General features: G+C 38.4%; 1 long non-coding RNA gene across 4 annotated transcripts; it reads right to left on the bottom strand.

Annotated features, from left to right (window-relative positions):
* Positions 1-7,083: 7,083 nt before the first annotated feature.
* Positions 7,084-13,225, bottom strand: LOC145820168 (uncharacterized). Of its 4 annotated transcripts, none has more exons than XR_014361230.1 (4): positions 12,703-13,225; positions 10,809-11,755; positions 8,628-9,861; positions 7,084-7,431 (listed from the first exon to the last, which is right to left on the bottom strand). It is a non-coding gene; the product is annotated as an uncharacterized LOC145820168 (long non-coding RNA). The 4 variants fall into 4 exon arrangements; XR_014361229.1 differs by having other exon boundaries at positions 8,628-8,677; positions 11,545-11,755; XR_014361231.1 differs by lacking the exon at positions 10,809-11,755 and having other exon boundaries at positions 8,628-9,820; positions 12,703-13,176.
* Between the last annotated feature and the right edge of the window lie 9,805 nt (positions 13,226-23,030).

Below are 23,030 nucleotides of genomic sequence, written 5' to 3'. Positions count from 1 at the left end.
AACATGACCAGATTTTCAATACAAGTTCAAACATCAACAAATAGATCCAAATATTTCTCATGGACTTCTGCCCCACGTTCCTAAGTTGCTTTCTCAACCCCATGATGTTTCCACAATACCTTCACCAAAGGAATTGTCTTGTCACGCAAGACTTGGCCTCGAGTATCTAAAACTCTAACCGGTCTCTCCTCATACGATGCATCCTCGTCTACCTCTAGTTCCGTCCAATCCAACACGTGTGATGGTTCTGGCTCATACTTTTGGAGCATACAGATATAAAACATGTCACAAACTCTGGAAAGCTGTGACGGCAAGGCCAAACGGTAAGCTACCTCCCTAATCCGCTCTAGGATCTCAAAAGGCCTAATAAACCTAAGAGACAACTTCCCACTCTTCCCAAACCTCAGCATACCTCATCTAGGTGATATCTTCAAGAAGACGTGATCTCCTACCTCAAAGGATAACGGTCTCCTCCTACGGTTAGCATAGCTCTTTTGATAGCTTTGAGCCGTGACCAGCCTCTTACGAATAGGCGCAACTTTCTCGGTCGTTTCTTGGACCTAACATAGGTTCATCACCCACCTCGGCCCAACACACATGAGATCTACACGGTCGGCCATACAGGGCCTCAAATGGTGTCATACCAATACTTGATTGGAAGCTATTGTTATAGACAAACTCCACTAAAAGAAAGCGTCTCTCCTAAGATCCCTTAAAGTCGAGAACACAACCTCGAAGCATATCCTCATGGATCTTAATAGTATGAGTTTGAGGATGATAGTCGGTACTAAAAGTCAACCTAGTGCCCAAAGCATTCTGCAGGCTCTGCCACAACCGAGTCGTGAAACACGGATCTCTATCTGAGACAATCGTCACCAGGACCCCATGAAGTCGAACAATGCCCTAATGTAAATGTCAGCTAAATAATCTATCAAGTCACTCGTGCGCATAGGTACAAAGTGCACTGACTTGGTCTATCCATCAACTACCACCTAAATGACGTCATCACCTCATTGAGTCCTCGGAAGATCCACTACAAAATCTATCGTGACATGCTACCACTTCCACTCGGCTATAGGCAAGGGTTGTTACAAACCCACTGGCCTTTGATGTTCGGCTTTCACTTGCTAACAAGTAAGGTACTTCGATACAAACACGGCTACAATCTTCTTTATCCCCTTCCATCAAAACTAACGACTAAGATCGTGATACATCTTTGTGCCTCCCGGGTGCACCGCAAGGCATGAGTGGTGAAACTCTCGGAGTACCTCCTCGCGATAAGACTTCGGCATGAATAGATGGTCAAGATATCTAACACTTGAGTCAGAATACACGTTCAAGCCCTTCTCAACCTTCACACTAGGTATCTTCTCTTGCAATGATTCTACCTCAAGGTCACCCCTCTGTGCTTCTATAATTTAGCTCACAAGTATAGGTTGTGTAACTATTGAAAACAAAACTTCCGACTTAACGGATTTGCCAAGATGCAAGACGAACTCGCCAATAGCACCGAACATCTCCCATTCCTAGATGACAATACTCGCTACACTGCTAAAGGACTTCCTACTCAAGGCATCTGCCACTACATTGGCTTTTCTCGGATGATTGTGCAACTCAAAATCATAAGCCTCCATAAACATCATCCACCCCATTTGCCTCAAATTTAGATATTTCTGTGAGAATAGATAATTCAAAATCTTATGATCAGAAAACATCTTGAACTTCTCACCATAAAGGTAATGCCTTCAAATTTTCAAGGCAAAGATCACAACTGCTAGTTTTAGGTCATGTGTAGGATAATTCCTCTAGTGTGTTTTCAACTGGCATCAGCCATAGGCTACTACCTTTCTTTCCTGCATCAAGACACAACCCAAACCTTCTCGAAATGCATCACAATATACCGAATAGCCCAAACCCCTCTCCAGAATAATCAACACTGGAGTAGTGGTAAGTCTAACCTTAAGCTCTCAGAACAACTTCTTATAAGTCTCACTCCATACAAATTTAATTTCATTCCTCGTTAGTTTGGTCAAAGGAGAGGCCAACCTAGAGAAATCTTTCACAAACCGACGGTGATACCCAGCGAATCCCAAGAAACTACGAATCTCGAAGGCATTCTTAGGTTGTTCCCAATCTTGCACTGCCACAATCTTAGAGAAATCTACAGTCACTCCTTTTTCGGATACCATATGGCCTAAAAACTTCACCTCCTTTAGCCAGAATTCACACTTCCCAAACTTAGCATACAGTTTGTGGGCTTTAAGCAACTCAAGCACAACTCACAGGTGTTTCTCGTGCTCTTTCTCAGAGGGTGAGTAAATCAAAATGTCGTCGATGAAGACAACTACAAAACGGTCTAGAAACTCATGGAAGATCTAATTCATCAAATCCATGAATATGGCAGGTGCGTTGGTTAACCCAAAAGGCATCACTAGGAACTCATAATGGTCATACTACGTGTGGAATGCCATTTTCTGGATATCCTCCTCTTTTACCCTCAACTGATGGTAACTTGATCTCAAATCTATCTTAGAGAAACAACAGAACCCCTTCAATTGGTCAAACAAATCCTCTATATGAGATTGGGTATTTGTTCTTAACAGTTATCTGGTTCAATTTTCAATAGTCAATACAAAGTCGCAATGTGCCATCCTTCTTCTTAGCAAAGAGAGCCGGTGCTTCTCAAGGCGATGTACTAGGGCGGATAAAGCCCTTATCTAAAAATTCCTAGAGCTGAATCCTCGACTCACTCAACTCGGCCGGTGCAAATCTATAAGGTGCCATGGATATAGGTGTCGTGCTAGGCACTAAGTTGATAGAGAACTCAATCTCACGGTGAGGTGGTAAACTTAGTGAGATCCTCAGAAAAATGTCTGGGTATTCACAAACTACCCTCGGTAACTCAACTAGAACTGCATCACTCTCAACATCTAAGAATGTAGCAAGTAGGAGAATAAGCTTGCCCCAACCACGCGGATCAAACACTATAAACAAGGCTCTATCAACTTTGTTGCCTAAGAAATAAAAACAATCACCACTCTAGGCCCATACAGTAACCCTCTAATAGTAATAGTCTATAACAGCCCAAGAAGATGACAACCAATCCATACCCAATATAACATCAAAGGTCAACATACCAATTAACACATATGCAAAAGGAAGTCGGCGACCAACAACCACTATCTTACAACCCTGACATCCCTAGTCTAACACAGCCTCACTACCAACTGGTGACTCTACCCTGAGCAAAGATGCTAACTGCGCCACCTCTAACCCCAATGTCTATGCAAATGCAAACAAGATAAAAGAATAGGATGCACCTGTATCAATCAACACATTGGCAATATAATTACACAATAAGAAGTTACGTCTCACTACCGAAGGCGTTGGCACTAAGTCTGGCATGGTAACATCATAAACATGCCCCTGTTGATCTCTGTTCCACCTACTCACCCTTTGAAACATATGTCTGATACATGGATTCAGCCGAAGAGGTCCCCTGATTGGTCCTCAAGGCCTAAGTTGACTTTGCAGACAGAAGACTCAGTGTCTGCCTCTGACAAGACGCATCAAATGTGCCACCCGACTAGGAACAAAACCTCCTCACGTGCCCCGACTGCCTACATTGATAATAGGCGACTGCCCTCTTCCTTAACTCTGGCTCTAAGAATGAGCCGCCGATGGTGCAGACTGCTACCCTCCTTCCTTCTTTGAGCAAACTATAGATTTGTGACCCAACTGGCCACACTTGAAACAGGTGATCCCCCTTGACCACCTTTTCCTGACTTGGAACTCGGTACAGGAAAAGTGAATCTAGACTATGCTCCCTGGGACTTTTGTGGGTTGGAACCCCTCTGTCTCTTATTGTCTTGATTCTCCCCTTGGACCTCCTGACTCCTCCTAGAACCCCTCATTCGCTCTTTCTCCGGCTGAACCACGGTCTCCAGATTAGTTGCTGCCTTTACATGGCGTCCGTAGTCCCTAATCATTGATCCAGTTACTTTGAAAAGAGGCTCGGTCCTTAACCTCTTCTCAAACTCAATAATACAACGTTATTCTGTCGCCACGAGTTCTAGTGCAAATCTAGAGAGGCTTGTAAAAGCTACCTCATACTCGGCTACTGGCAAGTTAAGCTGCTTGAGCTTCAAAAACTAATCTCTCAACTTCTCCCTAGCAGTAGGAGGCAAGAACTTGTCCTGGAAGGCATTGACAAAGGCCTCCTAAGTCACCCCAATGTGCCCACGCATATACTTCCACCATTGACCCACATCTCCCTTCAACTGGAAGGATGCTAAGGTCATCCTCAACCTATCGTCTTCGATGCCAAGCATCTCAAATGTCTTCACCATCTGCTCTAGCCACTCATCTGCGTTCAGTGGTTCTTTTGGATCTCCTATAAACTCGTCTGGATTAGACTAGAAGAACTCTTTGGCACTGTCTCAGCAACATGGGTCTGGACTTAATTCTCAGCCCTGAGAATGTCTATGGATTCGCGCAAAGCTCTAACCATTTCTCAGGCTAAAGCGCCCATGGCCTGCTGATCCATTCCTATTGGTGGTGAGATTGTTTTGTAGTAGGGGTGTCAGGGTTGTGACATAGAGGTTGTCAATCGTCGACTTCCTTTTGCATTTGTGTTGATTGACATGTCTAGTTTTGATGTTATTTTGGGTATGGACTGGTTGTCGTCATATCGAGCGGTTATAGATTGCGACCGTTAAAGGGTTACTATATGTACCTTGAGCAATGATTGCTTTTATTTCTGGGGAACTGGGTTGATAGAGTCTTATCATCGGTGTATGATCTGCGTAGGCGAAGTGAGCTTAGTTGGCATCTTGCAAATTTCTTGGGTAGTAAGTGTGATTAAATCTGAATTGAGTTGCCAACGGTGGTTTGTGAATACCCAGACGTTTTTCCCCGAGGATCTTACTAGTTTACTATCTCACCGAGAGATCGAGTTCTCTATTGACTTAGTGCCTGGCACAGCATCGATTTCTATGACACCATATAGATTTGCACCTGCCGAGCTGAGTGAGTTGAAGATTCAACTCCAAGAACTATTAAACAAGGGTTTTATCTGCCATAGCACTTCACCTTGGGAGCATCGACTCTCTTTGCCAAAAAGAAAGATGGTCCATTGCGACTTTGTATAGATTACCGGAAGTTGAACCAGGTAACTGTTAAGAACAAATACCTAATGCCTCATATAGATGATTTGTTTGATCAGTTGAAAGGGTCTTATTGCTTCTTTAAGATAGACCTGAGATCGGGTTATCACTAGTTGAGAGTAAATGAGGAGGATATCTAAAAGACTGCATTCTGTATGCGGTATGGCCATTACGAGTTTCTAGTGATGCCCTTTGGACTAACTAATGCACCAACTATGTTTATAGATTTGATGAACCGGATCTTCTGTGATTTCCTAAACCGTTTTATGGTCGTCTTTGTGGACAACATCTTGATTTAGTCACCCTCTGAGGAGGAGCACGAGGAACACTTGCGGGTAGTACTTGAATTATTTAGAGATCACATACTGTTTGCTAAGTTTGGGAAATGCGAATTCTGGTTGAGAGAAGTGAAGTTCTTAGGCCACGTGGTATCTGGAGAAGGAGTGACTGTGGATTCATCTAAGATAGAGGTAGTGCAAGATTGGGAGCCACCTAAGAATGCTTTCGAGATCCATAGTTTCTTGGGGTTGGTCGGGTACTATCATAGATTTGTGAAGGATTTTTCTAGGCTGGCCTCACAATTGACTAGATTGACGAGGAAAAGGATGAAGTTTGTGTGGAATGAGACTTGTGAGAAGTCTTTTCAAGAGCTTAAGGTTAGACTTATCACTGCTCCAGTATTGATTATTCCGAAGAGGGGTTTGGGCTATTTGGTGTATTGTGATGGCTCACGGGAAGGTTTGGGTTGTGTGTTGATGCAAGAAGAGAAGGTAGTAGTCTATGGCTCGCGGCAGTTGAAAACACATAAAATGAACTACCCTACTCATGACCGAGACTTAGCGGTAGTGATCTTTGCCTTAAAGATTTGGAGGCATTATTTGTATGGTGAGAAGTTTGAAGTGTTTTCTGATCACAAGAGTCTGAAATATCTGTTTACACAAAAAGACTTAAATCTAAGGCAGACGAAGTGGATGGAGTTCGTAGAAGATTATGACTTTGAGTTACATTATCATCTGGAAAAGGGCAATATTGTGGTTGATGCCTTGAGTAGGAAATCTATTAGCAAAGTAGCTTGTATTGCCATCTGGAAATGGGAGATGTTGAGTGCCATTGGGTAGCCTGACTTGCATCTTGACGAGTCCGTTAAGTTTGCAACCTTATTTTTTGTAGTTGCACAACCTAAACTTGTGAACCGAATGATAGAAGCACAGAGGGGTGACCTAGAGGTAGAATCTTTCCGAGAGAAGATCTCCTGTGGGAAGGTGTACTCCGAGTCAAGTGTTAGATACCTTGACCGTCTCTTCATACCAAAGTCTTGCCAAGAGGAAGTACTCTGAGAGTTTCATCATTCACGCCTTGCGGTGCATCCGGGAGGCACAAAGATGTATCACGACCTTAGCCACCAGTTTTGGTGTAGGGGAATGACGAGGATGTGACCGTGTTTGTGTCAAGGTGCCTTGTCAACAAGCACTACAACAAAAAAAAGTTTTTGCGGCGCGCAATGCACGCTGTAAAAACCCTTCTACGACATGCAGCGTGCGTCATATTATGACCAGTCATAGAAAATCATTCACTTTCAATGACATGCTTCGTACACCGTTAAAAACTATTTAACGGCAGATTTTGTGCATCATTGTTACTTTTTCTACGACATGCTATAGTACGCCGTTAAAAACTATTTAACAACAGATTTTGTGCGTCGTTACTTTTTCTACTACTACTTTTGCACGTCGTTAATTGGTGAGACAAATAACAACATTGATTGTGCGCCGTAAAATATGTAATACGACTTATTATGTCTGCCGTAGAATATGCATTTTTTTTTAAAATTTAACAGGGTTCTATTTGACCATTTTGTATAATCTGACAAATTTTACAAACAAGCATCACAAAACATCAATCAACCACCAAAATATTATTTGAAACATCAAAAAGAAACTATATCCATAAATTATAAACATTTAACAATTGTCTATACATTCCAAACATTCGAAAACTATATCTTTAAATTCTAAACTGTACAAAACGTCTAAACCATCCAAAATTATGCATATCTAACTTTCTAAACATATTGACAACTATTAAGAAATTATCTAAAACTACCAACAACAGTTCTTATAGCAGTAGCAGTAGCAGTAGCAGTTGCAGCTGCAGCCATAGCAAATCCACTTGCTCTTATTACAGGGACGAGGGTGCCCAATGTATGTGTTAAGGCACCTAAATCCGCGACAATAGCTGGAGCAACTAACCCTGTTGCGTTTCTTGTCTGCATGACAAAGGAAACTTCACATAAGTACAAAAACCAACAACTCAAGGACAAAAATATTTCTTGAGGTATTAAGAAATGATCAAGAAATTTGAAAATATCTACCAAGCATTTCCAATATTAATAAGATAATTCAATGGCCCCATAAAAGCAATGTCATGATGAAAAATTAGGAAAAATTCAAGATCTCAATAGTTTGCTACTAAATCCAGGCCATAAGAAGCTCAAGAGAAAAATTAAATTTAAAAAGAAGAGGTGAAATTAATCTACTTCAATGCAGCACCTACTTGGGGCATGCATAATTATGTTAAAGGATCTCTATGTATGAGGTTTAGGTTTGTATAGGTTTTATCCATTACCATTGTAAGTTCCAAAATAAAAAGTCCAAGTCAAATTAGAGTTTATATTATTTACAAGTTTAAAAAGAAACTTTCAATCCATTATAGAAGAAATTTAGGTAAGTTTTAATAGCTTTAGGCACTTTTTGGGACAATGTGATGTAATTCTACCTGAGTACTTGGTAGCAAATACATAAGATAAGGAACTATATGAATAATCCCTAACCTAATCTTTTTCTTCTTCTCTAATTTTTCACTAGTATCTAATTCAACCACAAGCTATTACTAATTCCATTGACTCTTGAACCTTATAACCTACTTCTTGATATTATATGCCTTTTCTCTAATAATTCAACCCTAAAAAGTATGCCACTTGAAAAAACTAAACAATATTCATAAATAACATAGTTGCTTCATCCATACCATTTATAATCTATAAGCTACATCCTCCTAGTGTTTCCAAAAACTGACCGCCACAATTATGTAACAATATCAGTGGCTCCAGGGCACCATTTCAGCCACTATAGTGGTGGCCATAGTTAAGTAACACTATGTTGAAATTTATACATACGGGCCCAGCAAGGTACTGAAAACCAAGAAGCTCGAGCTCTTTCAAGATGCCATCCTCACCAATCACATATACATTGAAAAACACGAAGCAAAAAAATTAGGCATTTTACATCTACATTCTATGACTTAAATTATTGAAGAAATAAAAAATTGCGTCAAAAATGCTTGACCACTATATATATAGAATCAATATAAATAAATATAAGAAAATTCGTCATGAAAGAGCAACCAATTGTAGATGTAATTATTGCAAATTGTGTAATGGCAAGGAGAGAGCATAGATGATACCTCTAAGAGTTGACTCGTGCTCTCAGATTTTGTGATTCCAGGAGGATCATCTGCTCGTAAATTTTCAAAAGCAAAGAAAGAGAGAATAAGACTTCAATATCCATTATAGCAATCAATATATATATATATATATATTGTAGAAATTAAAATATAGAAGATGAGAAACCATTGGAATTCAAAGCATTGGTTAGATCGTGTCCAAGACTGACAAAATGAAGCACCAATTCTTAAGCAATGGAATGGTAAACAAGAAAAATAACAGAATAATGAATACGACTTCAAGACTACAGAACTCATTAGCTTATTTAATTCTTCCAATAATCACAACTTCTGCAACGTGTTAAAATTAACTCTTTCAAAATATTGAAGTATCAAGCACTAAGCAATGCAAACCAAGTAAATCACGTCCAGATATTGGACTGTTGCTTGGCTCTTCTGAAAGGTCCCCAGAGCAAATGACAAAGATCTTTTGCCAAAGCTACCTATGACAGAAAGGTACTTAATAATGAGTTACTTTAGAAAACTGACATGCGAAAAGCTTCCAAAAGCATCAACAAACTAAATATGCTTAGTTTCATCTCATTTAGCAACATATGTACATATGCATTCATTTCTTACCGATATTATTTCCCTAAAAAATAAGATATCCATCAAAGATTTATGAACACACGTATACAAGAAAAATAACCACATAAAAGAAATCTGCAAACAGGTTGGACCCATTTCATTCATGATAGCAACGATCATATAAATCAAGATACATGAGTTAATGAAATAACAACTGTATTTCTAACAGGTTTCCATTCAATAAGCCGTCTTGCTTGACATATCTAATCGAATTATTTCCCAAATTTATTCCATATGCACTTGCATTTCTCAAAAATTTCCTCCAACTCTCAATAGATATTATGTAAGACCATCGACAACTTCATACAAGTTATATTGTTGTAAAAGCATAGATAACATTTTATATTATTTTTTCTTAGGAAGAAAAAGACTAAAAACAAAAATAGTTAACTTTTTTTTTTTTTTTGGAAAAAAAGAATAAATTTATTTTAGGTCGTAATCATTTATAATTGCATCCAACGTAGACCACTAAATATCAGCTTTTGAGCCTTTTCGAAAGAATTCCTCGTGATTGCATCAAACATAGACCACTAAATATCAACCCATTATGAACTTCAATGACTGATCTGCATCACAAAAAGACATCAAATCCATTAGGCATTACAACCTCTGTTATCAGAATCTTACGATTCGCGATTCGATACGCAATTTTTGCAAAATCGATACGAATCTATGAGTGAATCTATTTTGGAAGTGAATCTCTATTGAATCGCACGATTCACAATCGATTCACGATTCGATTCACTTTTTACGATTCATGCAATTTTTGAAATTATTGTGTTCGACATATTTTCGACTCATTTTTTCCATCTTTTTAGTGAAAATGACATAATACAACTTCTAATAGTATTTAATACCAAAATAACCAACATATATATATGATTTGTTATTATTGTAGTGATCATGGAGTTTTTTATAGGATCCAATCAGATTCAATCAGACCTAACATATTTTTAACCTTTCTTCTCATTTTTGTCCCCTTCAAAAAATTGTAATATATCTTCTAAAGATGTTTAAGATTAGAGTTACACTATGAATTATCTATTACTATTTTATTAAATTGAATACTACATGTGTAAGGTCAATTATACCTGTTAAAATATTTTAGGCTTTAAAATAAAATATCCTAAATAATTCTTTCTTATTATTTGCTCACTCTTACTTAGAAAAGTATATATGCTTATCGTTGTTAACTATTGTTACTTTAGAAATTAATAGTTTCTATTTGGTTATTACCTTTATTAAGAATGATTGATAAAAAAATCTTAAAAAAAAAAAAAAGGTAAGATGGTGATTTTACATAGGAACTTTTGTTAACTTCTTACCTATTAAATTACATGATTATCATTCAAAATAACATTTTTGTTGATTTAAGTCTAAATATTTTATATTCATAAGATACATTTAACATCTAAATGTGTAGATATATGTTTTTAAGTGATTTAGAAAAAATGACCGAATCTTTACGATTCACGATTCGATTCGATTCGTGATTCGGTACGAGACTATTTCGATTCACGATACGAATCCCGATTTGACAACTATGATTACAACAAACAATCGAAGAGTATAATGTATCAAAAAAGTTGCATACATTTGATAATAACCACAAATGAGAAAAAAAAATTAAAAATTGGTGCCAAAAGGGGGATGGCGTTACCAATACATAGTTATGACTATTAGTTCGAATGAAATTTTTTTCCTTTCCAATCCAAGTCACAAGTTTCAATAATATTTATCCATAGATCATATTATTCACTATTATTGAATGAATTTTATACACAATTATCATCTGTGTACTTCAAGGTGAAGAGTTCGGGTATCAAAAGTCAGAGTTAGACTCTTCTACTACATTGAATCATTGCATTTTATTGAGAAAGTAACATATCCAAGTGGGTGCCAAGGGAAAAAGTTTAAAAATAAAAAATAAAACCATTGCGAATCTAGAGAAAAAATAAAACCATTTTCTATCTAAAATTGATCATCAAAAATATAGAGATACCCATGTTAGCAACAAACCAATATATGATAAGATGAATAAGCATTCATAATATCTTACATAAGTAATCACAATTAGTAGGTAGCCAAATATGTTAACTCCAAGAGTAAACAACATAGATCCACAACAAAACAGAGTTAAAAAACATGAAGCCATTCAGATCAGTTACAAGGGAGTAGAAAATAACATCTTTGACTAGAACAAGAGAAAAAGATAAAACATTTATACACAATTCAGTTGTACGAAATGATATATATATATATATATATATTTGAGGAGTTAGATGCATACTTAGGACTAGTGCAACCCATTGTTGTTCCCAATCCTCCATTAAGCTTTAACACAAGAAGTTTGTCCAAAAGCTTCCTAGTTTCATCAGGATCTGCAACAATTCAAATGCTTCCTTGTTTCTATCATCCTAGTTTCATCAGGATCTGTTTCTATAGCCTCATGGCTTTGCAGGTGACACCCAAAAACCTTGGCTGATGTGAAAGGTGGTACTCTGTAAAGGTGGTTGTTATAAGTTGTTATAATTAGGTTAAATTTTTGGAAATGATTTTCCGTAAAAAAAAAAATAATAATAATAATAAATAAGTAAAATGCAACGAGCAACACAAATTTTTTTTTTTTTTTTTTTTTTTTGTGAGCACTATGATGATATGATGATAGAAAAACTGCTTTAAGCCCATCTATATAGTAAACAAAGCAAACAAGCAAAGTATTCATTTATTATGTTTAAATTATCATTTTTACAACCAATTCAGTTATGGAATTCTACATACTTGTTACCATCTTCAGATTTGAGTGCTTATAAAATTTCCAATGAAGAAAAATTTAAACACAGGGACTCTTAATAGTTCTGTTTTTAGGTAAGCATGAATTTCTCACCTTCTAGATATGAAAAGTCACAGCAACTATGCAAAAGGAATTGTAAGAATCTAAAATTTGTTATATGTTTCTGTATTGGACCAAATAAATCAGTTAGTTTTCCTCCCTCCCTCCCTTCTCCAAACATATTAAAAAAAAAAAAAAAAATGATTATAGAAATCACCAAAGACATTCACAACATCCAACAAGCAAAAGTTCCAATAGCAAGAGCAATGATGAATACACTTGTGCCAAGTGAAAATAATTCATGTCAATGTCAATGCTAACAAAACAATCAACTAGAAAATCTAGTTAGCATGATCAACGAACGAATTTAATATCACATATAAATCAATCAAATTCAATACTAGGACCTTTTATCTTCCAAATTCAAATTTACTAGTTCTTGCCTCAACAAATTCTAACTTGCTGAAAATCAATAAAATCTTGATTCCAAGTTAAAAACAATAATGTACTGCACACTATACTGTATTAAAGAAGAAATTGAGAGACATACACTAACAGATATGGAAAAATGCAAGAAAATAGGGCAAGAATGAAATGAGTTGAACCGGTACATACCTGTACCCGAATGAGAAAGCAATGCGTCGAACCAGAGCTTCCTCATATGATATGTGTGTGTGGCTAGAGAGAGAGAGAGAGAGAGAGAGAGAGAGAGAGAGGGAGAGAGAGGGATTGGGAGCAAGATTGAGAGATTCATGCCGCTGGAGATCTTCAGACGACGATGGCGAGTAGGCAAACTGACAAGCGAGAGAGCAGATGTATATAGGTTTGTCGAACTCGTGCTAGAGAGAAGGAACGACCCGCCATAGAATCATCTAGAACATAAGCTATCAGCGATATATACACGAATATATGAATGTATAAGAGAAGAGAGAGATCTGGAAGAGATTGAGGAGGGTAGAAGCAAAGGCGAGGCGGCCGAAGGAGAGAGTAGTGTCAATGGCGACCTGAGAAGCGAGAGCTTCAACGATTCATTTGAGAGAGAGAGAGAGAGAGAGAGAGAGAGAGAGAGAGAACCATATCAATGTTTGTGAAAAACGGATAGGGCAAATACAAGGAAAGGGGGAAAACAAGTTTGACGGGTTAGGGTTCAAGACAATGAGAGACTGGAAAAGAGGGGAAAACAGGGTTGATTGGTATTTTCTTTGGTGTATGTACAGGGAAATAATAAATAAATAAAAATAATAAAATTAAACATAAAATAAAATTAGGGGGTAAATATTTCTCTCAAAATTTTTTGATCACATTGATTACACTTATTTAGAAGTTGTGATTAAAAAAATTATATATAATTACACTTATTTAGAATGTGAGATTAAAAAATATATATATAATTACACTTAATTGAAAAGTGACTTAAAAATAAATATTATCACACTCAATCAAATTAAGTTTGATTAAAATATCAATCTAATTTTTTCTTATCACACCTCTAATAAAAGTAAAATATTTTCATTTGTCAAAGTGTGATCTTTAACTATTTTTGTAGTAGTGAATATTAGTTGTTCGATGCCCTTTGAGTAAGATTTTGATATATAAATTAGTCAACCAGTGCAACACAAAATTGAAATTTAAAATCAAAAAGTTCATTTTGGGCTCTTTTTTTTTTTTTTTTTTTTTGTTTTCACAACATGCATTGTGCGTCGTAACAAGGCAATACTTTTAACAGCAGCCGATGTGTGCGTCATAAAAAGTGCAATACTTTTAACAGCGGGCGTTGTGTGCACTGTGAAAAGTATTCACTTTTCACGACTGGCGTATGTGCGTTGTGTATAATTGTTGTATTAACGGCACGCCATATGCATGTCGTAGAAAGTTTTATTATTTACGGCGTGCATTGCAAGCCGTAAAAAAATCATCATTATTACCATTCACGGCCTACGCAATAGACACGCCGTGTTTGGAAAAGTATTTACGACTTGCAAAAAAAGCAAGTCGTAAAAGTGAGAAACTACGGCCTGCATTTATTGTATGCCGTTGATGTGGTGTCGTAAAAAGTCAATTTTGTTGTAGTGAAGTGAAGGCCGAGCATCAGAGGCTAGTGAGTGAGTTTGTTGCAACATTTGCCTATAGCTAAGTAGAATTGGAGCATGTCACGATGGATTTTGTTGTGGGCCTTCCTAGGATGCAACAGGCTAGTGATACAATTTAGGTGGTAGTTGACTGGTTGACCAAGTCGGCACACTTCATACCTATGCTCGTGAGTGACTCCGTAGATTATCTTGTCAACCTTTATGTTAGGGACATAGTGAGGTTACACGAAGTCCCTATGACAATTGAATCGGATAAAGATCTGCATTTTACAGATCGGTTGTGGTAGAGCCTACAGAGTGCCTTAGGGATGAGATTGACTTTTAGTACTATTTGTCAACCTTAGATTGACGAGCAGTCAGAGCTCACTATTTAGATCTTGGAGGATATGCTTCGGGGTTGTGTTCTTGACTTTAAGGGGTCGTGGGAGAGACACTTGCCCTTGGTGGAGTTTGCCTATAACAATAGCTTCCAGTCGAGTATTGGCATGGCACCGTTTGAGGCCTTGTATGGCTGACCATGTTGATCCCCTGCGTGTTGGGCCGAGATGGGTGATGCAATAATGTTGGGTCCAGAGTTAGTTCGGGAAATGACTGAGAAGTTCGCACTTATCCATAAGAGGTTGGTTATGGCCTAGAGTCGTCAGAAAAGTTATGCTGACCGTAGGAGGAGACCTTTGTCTTTTAAGGTGGGAGATCATGTCTTCTTGAAAATATCACCTAAGAGGGTTTGATGAGGTTTGAAAAGAGTGGGAAGTTGTCCCCTTAATTCATTGGGCCATTTGATATGCTTGAGCAGATTGGAGAGGTAACTTATCATTTGGCCTTGTCGTGCATAGCTTTCCGGGGTTCATGATGTGTTTCATATTAGTATGCTTCAAAACTATGAGCTGGATCCATCGCACGTATTGGATTGGACCGACTTAAAGGTAGATGAGGATGCCTCATATGAGGAGAGACCGGTTAGAGACTTAGATACTCGGGACCAAGTCTTGCGAAGCAAGACAATTCGCTTGGTTAAAGTATTGTGGAAACATCACGGGGTTGAGGAAGCAACTTAGAAACGTGAGTTGGAAGTCCGTGAGAAGTATCCGGACTTATTTGTTGATGTTTGAGCATGTATCGAAATATTGTTATGTTAATTGAATGTGAAAACATTATATAAGTTTGAGAATACGAACACACTATATATGTTGTATATGTTTTGGAAACACGAATTTAATGTAAACATTGTATGTGTTTTGGAAAAATGTGAATTGTGCTTTCAATGTTGGAACTTGTGTCTTGAGTTGATGAGAATGGATGACCGGAGAATGGGTCATGACGATGAAATTGATTAATTATCATTATTGTAATTGGCTTAAACATAGTTTTAAAGTTTGATTTATAATTTCAGTGACGAAATTCATTAAGGAGGCGAGATTATAGCGATTCCGGTTTTGACCCGACCTTTTTGTATTCTGGACTTGGGTTTCATGGTTCTGTATTGTTTCTCTTACCTTATTTCTCTTTTCCCTCCTTGAATTTGGCTTTTGAGTTGTAGTGGTTGTGCTTAGAACAGGTTAGTTGCTTGGTTTTCAATCTTTTGTTGCCTAGAATTTTATTCCTCCACTCGAGCGACACTTCTTGCGTTTTAGCAGGCTTTGTGAACTCTCAGTACTTTTGCAAGTCTGCAAAACTACTGGGAGAATGTATTCTTCGCTCGAGCGGTGTTTTATGCGCTCGAGCTCGCTCGACTTGGGTAGCCTTTCTTGCGCTCGAGCATTGGTTTGTTGTTTGCAAAACTACTGAGAGTGTGCATCCTGCACTCGAGCCTCACTTCTTGCCCTCGAGCGTCACTAGAACAACTTATTGTGTCTGACGCTCGAGCGCCACTTCTTGCGCTCGAGTAGACTATGTGTATATTAGTTCACAATAGCACCCTTCTACATCACTTTTTCATATCTTTTTTCTCGAAACCCTCAAGTTGAGACTTTCTCTCCTTGAAACCTACCTTCTCTCTAAAAAACGCTTGGATCCGTTGAGTTCTCTACCCTACTCCATTTGTGAAAAAGGTAGAGCACGTCGTGGGCTCTCTTTTTATCTGAACAAAAGTGGGTTTTGGTTCATTTGAGGTTTCTCCGCTCTCTCCTTGATCTTTAGCTTCGAGGTAAGGACCTTCTACACTCTTCTATGAGTTTTAAATTAGCTATTTGTTGACGTGTAAGAAATATTGGAATATGGAATGATTTTGAACAAACCTAAGGTTTTGGTTTAAAATCAAAAGAGGAGTTTTCAAATGAATGTATCGGAAATGATTGTGGGGATAGATATGAGGTTGTGGTATGATTAATTTGTTGATTTTGATACTTTGGATGGATTCAGAAGAAAATAGAGTTTTGCCCTAAAATGCCCCAAATAGTATTTTGTATAAATAAATGAAATTGGTATTGGGAATGTCAAATTGTATGGATGTCTATATAAATGGTGGAGTTGGATATATAGTACCTCTCACCTATGGAAATTTGAATAATTTATCTATTTTGGAGATTGTTTTTTTATTTAGAAATATCTGTTTTGGGCTATCGGTGGAGGATAGATATGATTGTTATAGAAATTGCATGAGGATTAAGTGAATTGAAACTAATCTCTTATCCGTTGTCATTGAATATGACTATGTCTTTACTACATTGTAAATGTATGATGTTTGGGAGAAGAAAGGGGATGTACTCCATGTTTGAGAGAAGAAAGGGGATGGACTCCATTGAATTAATTTAGACTGTGTGTCTAGGGTGAAAGTCCCGAAAACCGCGCGTATATATAGGTTTCGATTCCCATGGACGAAATATCCGTAAAATGGCAAAATGGAAGTGTTTGTACAATGGTTGTGTTGGTTAGGGACCCACTGAGTTGTACCATCAATTTGGTTGTTTGAAAGAAATGGTGAATAGCTTATGAATTAAGATAAAATGAATTGAGATATGAAGCTCGACATGGCATGGTTTTGTAAAAGAGTTGTAAATGATTTTATGATGGGCATTGGATATGCATATCATACTTATATCTTTGCTAAGATTCATATATTGTGTTAGATTGTTTCTATTGGGCTTTAGCTCACCATATTTAGGAAAATCCATTTTTAGGTGCTAGCGATATGCCTCCGCCAAGGACTTAGCTTAGGAGGACTGTGGAGCTGAAGGCTTAGTTTTATTATTTGCATTCATTTTTGTACAAGCCTGGAGCTATATTTGTATTGAGCTTATGACTCACTTTTGATATATCCAAGCCTTGACTTGGAAAAATGTAAGCCTTTAGGGCATATGAATATTTGTTTAGCCTTCGTTCCTTTTTATTATTTGTAACACACGCTGTAGATTCAGGATGAGATATTTATGAATGTATATCGCATTTGTCACCTTTGTTTATTAACTCTGATTAATAAAAGTTTATCATTTCATTTATGCTACCTTGTATTAGTGTCATGGGTTGGATTATTGTAATTATTTCAGGGCATGACCACTTGGTATCAGAGCGTACCGGGCTTGAATTCTGTGTAAGTGGGAAGTGGTTATTGCCACAATGGGTTTGTCTAGCTTGATAGAGACTTTAGTATGTACAGTGTGCTTAGATGATAACATGCTTTCGTGATTATATGGTTATGGGATTTAATTCCTAAGATATTGTTTGAGTCTACGGGTTCCTAGAAGTCTTGTTAGAAGAGTACTTGATCACTACTGTTTCTAATTGAAACTCTGGCAATGCCGCAGATGGTCATTATCTTGGAATAAAATCCGTATGTGTTTATGTGGGGTGAAATACTGTTGTCCACCGCTTTAGGACGTGAGTGAATTAGCCTTGGCACATTTGTAAATGTGCTAATCTCTTTTGTTACCTTTGTTAGGATGTCAGGACGTGGACGTGGTGGTGGTAGGTGTGGTAGGCCTAGAAGTCATGAAGTGCTTTTACGGAATAATATTCCGACACAGGAAGAAGGGGTTGTTCAGACCAATGTGGTCGAATCAGTTGGTTAACAGGCCATGGGAGCCTTAGCCCCCAAAATGGCCAGAGCATTACGAGAATCTATGGACATTCTCAGGGCTGAAAATCATGTCCAAGCCCAAGTAGCTGAGGCAGGGCTGTCTTTCTTGAAGCGGGAGTTTTTCTGGTCAAATTCGGATGTGTTTTTGGGTGATCCCAATGAGCCACTGAAAGCAGATCAGTGGGTAGAACAAATAGTGAAAACGTTCAAGATGCTTGACATTAAGGACGACCAACTGAGAATGACCTTGGCATCTTTCCAACTGAAAGGAGATGCGGTTTAGTGGTAGAAGTACTAGTGTGAGCGCATTGGGGTGACCTAGGAGGCTTTTGTCAGCACTTTCCAGGATAAGTTTTTACCTCCCACTATTAGGGAGAAGTTGAGAGATCAGTTCTCCAAGCTTGTGCGGTTGAACACTCCAGTGCCTAAGTTTGAGGCCACATTTACTAACTTGTTGAGATTTACACCAGAACTTGTGGCAACTGAGGGGTGCCATTGTTTAGAGTTTGAGAAGAGATTGAGGACCGAGCTCATGTTCAAACTGACCGGGTTAATGATTAGAGACTATGGATGCCTTGTAGAGGCGGTGGCTCATCTGAAGACCGTAATGCAGATGGAGGAGGAGAGGATGAGGGGTTCTAGGAGAAGTCAGGATGTTCAGGGGGACAGTAAGAGGTAGAGGGGTTCTAACCCACAGCCATCCCAAGGAGCTCAGTTGAGGTCCACTTTTCCAGTGCCAAGTTCGGGTTTGGGGAGAGGTGGTCAAGGAGATATTACCTATTTCAAATGTGGTCAGTTGGGCCATAAGTTTCCAGCTTGGCCGCAGAGAGAATGAGGCTAACGGTCTGCATCGTCTTCGGCTTATTCTCAGAGCCAGAGTCAGGGAGAGGGTAGCCGCTTATATGTTATCAGTATGGGCAGGCAGGATACATGAAGAGGTTTTGTCCATAGTTAGGTGCCACACCCGATGCGTCTGGTTCAAGGCAGACATAGAGCCACCAGCCTATCCAGTCAGCACAGGCCTCGAGGGCCAATTAGGGAGCATCTTCGGCTTAGTCAGTGCATCAAGCTTGTGCTCCGAGGGGTGAGCAGGTTGAGCAAAGACTTACTAGGCGTGTGTATGCTGTTACCATGCAGATCTTGTACCCGCTCCTTGTAGCTGGCTTTTCGTGCTCCTTTTGGATATGACTAGCCACACAGTTCAGACTCTCGTGGTTCTGAATCTGATTTCACAAGTGCAATGTGAAATAGAAAAACACTAATGAGTCCAAATCCAGCAAATCCTTTGGAAAATTGATTTTGAATAAAAATGCCAAAAATGGACTGCATTACCAGATATAGAGTCGCCGCCTAAATATTTTTGAAAAATTTAGAAAACCTAAGACTCGTGCCAAAGGCCACTTATCCGTCATCACCAAGAGTGTCTCGGCTCGAGAACTTAGGTACAAGAGGGGAAGGTCATGAATTGAGTACTCCACTCACCCGATCAAAGATTGGCCTCTACTAATCATGATGTCATTCTTATTTACATTATATGCTTTTGTTTCGATTATTTAGGCTAGTATTACTATGTGACGCACACAAGTATAGACTAATTTGCAAAAGTTGGAACACTTTGGTTTCATGTTTGTTTGAAAATTGTTTCGAATATGTACCACTTGAAAAGGTGATCTCATATGTACATTACTCAAATTATCCCAATATAAGCAATTTAACATTCATCCACAAGCATTCAAATATGTATATCAAGTAAACATTTAGCCTCATGGTATTTATGCTTGACATGGCAACAGTCACACGCATGCAATATGCTAAAGCAATAAGTGCTCACTTCATACTCCAAGGCAAGCCCAAAGAAACAAAAGATTTAGAAAAAATACATGCTCTAACTAATGTAATTTGTCTAATGGAACATATGCCATATGCAATTTAAATCGGCTCAGCTGCTAACATGGCATGTGAATCAATTTGATAGCATGCGGTTTTAAGCACGTTTTCAAAGAAGTAATAAATACAATGCTTTGTTAGAATGATGCACCGAGCCTCATGCATGCAAGACAATGGGTACAAATCATGAGAAATGCTAAGTAAACATGATGCTCTATACTATCCAACATAAGAAAATAAATAAAAAGGAGAAAGACGTGAGGTTGGAAGACATTTACTCATTATTACATATTGGCTCTCACACAAGAGGGTCTAAATAAATGTCCTAGCCAATTACTACGAATTAACTAATGATTACAACAACGAATTTAACTAACTATTCTAGCTAATTAAATAATTATAACACACTCTAACTAATTAAACTAACTAATTAGTTACATTACGGAATTAATTAACTAAGTAAGTAATTACAAGTTCAACAACACATTTAACGAGTCCTGAGGAACAAGGGGATGGCTTATTGTAGACGTGCCCGAATGTCTCGGCTCCATGCGCGAAATGGCGCGAAATCCGTTTTGTTCATTAAGCTACTACAGTTCGGACTCAATGTCACAGTTCTGAATCTAATCTCGCAAAGTGCAATGCAAGACTGATAAATCATCAAAGAGTCCAAATCCGACAAATCGTTTTGGAAAACTGATTTTTATAAAGAAGTGCCAAACATGGACTGCTTTGCCAGATACAGAGTCACCACCTAAATGTTTTATTTTGGAAAATTTAGGAAACCCTAACTCGTGCCTAAGCCCACGTGTCCGTCATCACCAAAGTTGCCTCGGCTCGGGAACTTGGGTACAAGAGGGGAAGGTCATGCAATGAGCACCCCCGCTCGCCCGATCAAAAAGATCGGCCTTTACTAAGCATGATATTTTGTTTTTGAAAACACGTGCTCTTATTCCCGTTTATTAGCGAGCTTACTATGTGATGCACACAGCATACAAGTATAGACTAGATCACCTAAGTGGGAACAAAACATTTCATGTTTGTTTGAAAATGGTTTGAAGGTGCTACTCGCAAGTAGGCTAAGACGTGGATTTTTGCCACCCTCAAGTGGGCTTAGAAAACATAGTGATTTGCCACTCTTAAGTGGGCTTAAAACTCGCATTTCAATGAATTGTTCCAATTCAAGTAATCTAACCTTCACCCACAGGCATTTAGACAGTTATATCACTTAAGCAGTTAGCCTCATGGCAAGCATGTTATCATGGCAACACTAACACACATGCAGGATGCTAGAGCGTAAACACTTACAGTGTACTCTGAGCCAAAACAATAACTAGTTAGAAATCATGCATGACCCTAGTTTATGTTAAGATGGCTAATGCAACACATGCAAAATGCAACTAAAAATAGGCTCGGATATTCTAAGATGGCATATGAAATGCAACTTGATAATCATGTATTCAAGTAGGGATTGAAATACAATGCGGTTAGTATGATGCGCCGAGCCCGGTGCATGCAATACAGATGAATGGATGCAAACATGCGAGCATAGGAATGCTAATTGAAACATGACCTAGAACTAACCATCGTAAGTGGTCAAGTAAAAGGGAGAAAGACGTGGGATTGGAAGACATTCACACACTCACGCACGTTTATTACAAAATTCACCCTCTTGACGGAGGGTCCGAATGAATAATACAAACCAACTAATTAACTAACTATCCTAGCTAATTAATTATTATAAAACCTCAACTAATTAAGCAAATTAATTAAGTTACAAAACCAACTAAGTAAGAAAAGAAAGAAGCTGAATTAAGCTGCCACAGCTCTGCCTTGAAATGATAAATGATGCATGCTTGGTCGCGTCCTCCCGGAAATCCGTTGCCATGCCTCATGCTGCCTCTGTTTACACTGTTTTAGACTGCTAAAAATTGTGCCAACTTCTGAAACACTTCTGATCCACCTCATAGATATGCTGAGAGGCCATCAGCCAAATGACATGGTCATCGGCCAAGTGCTAAGGGTCATCGACCACTTTTGAGTCCATCGGCCAAATACTGATTGCCGATTGGCACACTAGATAGCCGATCGACCATCTCTTCCTGCAAACTGCTACTTTTGCTGCAGCAGAGTACAAACAGAGGCATGTCAATACATTTGCAAGAAAAAATGTTGTGCAACTACACCCCTTATCATGTTTGAAGCTCAAAGGAGTGTAGTGCCCAACTCTCGAGCCATCAATCACGCATTTCGATGCATGATGGCCAAAGAGGCCGAGTCGCACAATTCAATGTGGATGAAACGCACAAAAGCACATAAATGCCTTAAACTCTATCATGTTTGATCAAGAGTGTCAGCGACCGAGAATTGAGGCACGTTTCATCACTTCAAGTATGAAACGTCCCTCGTTCTTCGTGTTTGGTTTAACACCCCAAACCAAACACAATGCAATGCATGCAACATGGAGATGCTATGCAATGCAATATAAGCATGCCAAATGCAATGTAACAAGCATGCAAAATGCAATGCAACCTAAACATGCAAACATGCAATGTACCAAGCATGGAACAACATGCAAAAATCATGCAATGCGACAAGCATGCAACAACGACAAAATGGAATAAACATGCAACAACATGCAAGATGGACTTAAACCAAAATGGGCAGACCTCAATCATGCCCAAATCAGTGGCCAAAATGATGAAATGATGACATGAAATGCAAAACAAAGCATGCACATGTAATGACCTATCACCTAGGCATAAGAGCACAAGTCTCAAGAGTGCTCAAAGAGTGACAAAAATGGAAGTGTAACAATACTATAATCTCTGAAATCATGCATGGAATGATGCCAAATCAACCAAACAATGCAAGTATGCCATGCAAGAAAACTCAAAGCTTGAAGCTAGCATAGGCACTTGCACTAAGGCTATGCAAAACATGAAGCAAAT

The sequence above is a fragment of the Camellia sinensis genome, chromosome 2, assembly GCF_055761805.1.
Source record: "Camellia sinensis isolate YWXY chromosome 2, ASM5576180v1, whole genome shotgun sequence".
NCBI lineage: Eukaryota > Viridiplantae > Streptophyta > Magnoliopsida > Ericales > Theaceae > Camellia > Camellia sinensis.
Note: the sequence above shows the minus strand (reverse complement) of the source record. Positions and strands in the feature narration are given on the sequence as shown.